The sequence below is a fragment of the Schistocerca americana genome, unplaced genomic scaffold (assembly GCF_021461395.2).
Source record: "Schistocerca americana isolate TAMUIC-IGC-003095 unplaced genomic scaffold, iqSchAmer2.1 HiC_scaffold_588, whole genome shotgun sequence".
Classification (NCBI taxonomy): Eukaryota; Metazoa; Arthropoda; class Insecta; order Orthoptera; family Acrididae; genus Schistocerca; species Schistocerca americana.
In genome coordinates, this window is record NW_025726333.1 from 15,001 (window position 1) to 17,500 (window position 2,500).

Sequence of the window (2,500 nt, forward strand, 5' to 3'; positions counted from 1 at the left end):
TCCCCGCCCTTCACGGGGCGGCGGCCTCCGCACTCCCGGGGCGTCTCGTCCTCATTGCGAGGTGAGGCGCACCTAGAGCGTACACGTTGGGACCCGAAAGATGGTGAACTATGCCTGGCCAGGACGAAGTCAGGGGAAACCCTGATGGAGGTCCGTAGCGATTCTGACGTGCAAATCGATCGTCGGAGCTGGGTATAGGGGCGAAAGACTAATCGAACCATCTAGTAGCTGGTTCCCTCCGAAGTTTCCCTCAGGATAGCTGGTGCTCGTACGAGTCTCATCCGGTAAAGCGAATGATTAGAGGCCTTGGGGCCGAAACGACCTCAACCTATTCTCAAACTTTAAATGGGTGAGATCTCCGGCTTGCTTGATATGCTGAAGCCGCGAGCAAACGACTCGGATCGGAGTGCCAAGTGGGCCACTTTTGGTAAGCAGAACTGGCGCTGTGGGATGAACCAAACGCCGAGTTAAGGCGCCCGAATCGACGCTCATGGGAAACCATGAAAGGCGTTGGTTGCTTAAGACAGCAGGACGGTGGCCATGGAAGTCGGAATCCGCTAAGGAGTGTGTAACAACTCACCTGCCGAAGCAACTAGCCCTGAAAATGGATGGCGCTGAAGCGTCGTGCCTATACTCGGCCGTCAGTCTGGCAGTCATGGCCGGTCCTTGCGGCCGGCCGCGAAGCCCTGACGAGTAGGAGGGTCGCGGCGGTGGGCGCAGAAGGGTCTGGGCGTGAGCCTGCCTGGAGCCGCCGTCGGTGCAGATCTTGGTGGTAGTAGCAAATACTCCAGCGAGGCCCTGGAGGGCTGACGCGGAGAAGGGTTTCGTGTGAACAGCCGTTGCACACGAGTCAGTCGATCCTAAGCCCTAGGAGAAATCCGATGTTGATGGGGGCCGTCATAGCATGATGCACTTTGTGCTGGCCCCCGTTGGGCGAAAGGGAATCCGGTTCCTATTCCGGAACCCGGCAGCGGAACCGATACAAGTCGGGCCCCTCTTTTAGAGATGCTCGTCGGGGTAACCCAAAAGGACCCGGAGACGCCGTCGGGAGATCGGGGAAGAGTTTTCTTTTCTGCATGAGCGTTCGAGTTCCCTGGAATCCTCTAGCAGGGAGATAGGGTTTGGAACGCGAAGAGCACCGCAGTTGCGGCGGTGTCCCGATCTTCCCCTCGGACCTTGAAAATCCGGGAGAGGGCCACGTGGAGGTGTCGCGCCGGTTCGTACCCATATCCGCAGCAGGTCTCCAAGGTGAAGAGCCTCTAGTCGATAGAATAATGTAGGTAAGGGAAGTCGGCAAATTGGATCCGTAACTTCGGGATAAGGATTGGCTCTGAGGATCGGGGCGTGTCGGGCTTGGTCGGGAAGTGGGTCAGCGCTAACGTGCCGGGCCTGGGCGAGGTGAGTGCCGTAGGGGTGCCGGTAAGTGCGGGCGTTTAGCGCGGGCGTGGTCTGCTCTCGCCGTTGGTTGGCCTCGTGCTGGCCGGCGGTGCAGGATGCGCGCGCCTGCGCGGCGTTCGCGCCCCGGTGCTTCAACCTGCGTGCAGGATCCGAGCTCGGTCCCGTGCCTTGGCCTCCCACGGATCTTCCTTGCTGCGAGGCCGCGTCCGCCTTAGCGTGCTCCTCCGGGGGCGCGCGGGTGCGCGGATTCTCTTCGGCCGCCATTCAACGATCAACTCAGAACTGGCACGGACTGGGGGAATCCGACTGTCTAATTAAAACAAAGCATTGCGATGGCCCTAGCGGGTGTTGACGCAATGTGATTTCTGCCCAGTGCTCTGAATGTCAACGTGAAGAAATTCAAGCAAGCGCGGGTAAACGGCGGGAGTAACTATGACTTGTCCGCCAATTCATGGAGGCGCTTGAGATCGGTCGGGGGGAAGAGCCGGCGTCCCGCCGGGGAGCAGCGAGCCCGCTGCCTGACGCGGGCGAGGCCGCTGCGCCGCCCGTTGACGCAGCCGAGGACTTCGCGGCCGACACCACCGGGCCGCCGCCGGAGGGGCCGACTGACGCCGCCATCTGGGAGCATCTGGCGGGGCTACCCGCTTCCGCCCAACGTTTCTCTGCCCTGGATCGTGTCATAGGTCTGGGGCGGGGCACGCCGCCCGATGTCATCCTGGGCATGCTCCCGGATGCCCTTGCGTCGGTCGGGTCCAGAGGGGAGAGATCGATCACCAGGACACAGCGGCCGCGCCAACCATCGAAGCGGCCGCCTGCCGCGCCGCCGACGCAGAAGCGCAAGCGGCGCCGCTGGGAGTACGCGAGAACGCAGGATGCCTTCCGACGGTCGCGTGCACGTTGCGTGCGCGGCCTCTTGGATGGCACCCTGCTCCAGCCGCCACCTGCCATCCCTGGTCTGCTGGACTTCTGGGCGGACCTCTTCACCAAGAAGCCCATCTCCACCGCGGGCTTCATTCGTGACCGCCTCCTCCCGCACTCAGAGCCTGTCGCTCTCGAGTGCATATGGGGGCCGGTCACACGTGAGGAGGTCGCCGCCGCGTTG

At 62.4% G+C, this 2,500-nt stretch overlaps 1 pseudogene; it reads left to right on the forward strand.

Annotated features, from left to right (window-relative positions):
- Positions 1–2,500, forward strand: part of LOC124587204 — a 7,286-nt pseudogene that overhangs the window by 1,040 nt on the left and 3,746 nt on the right.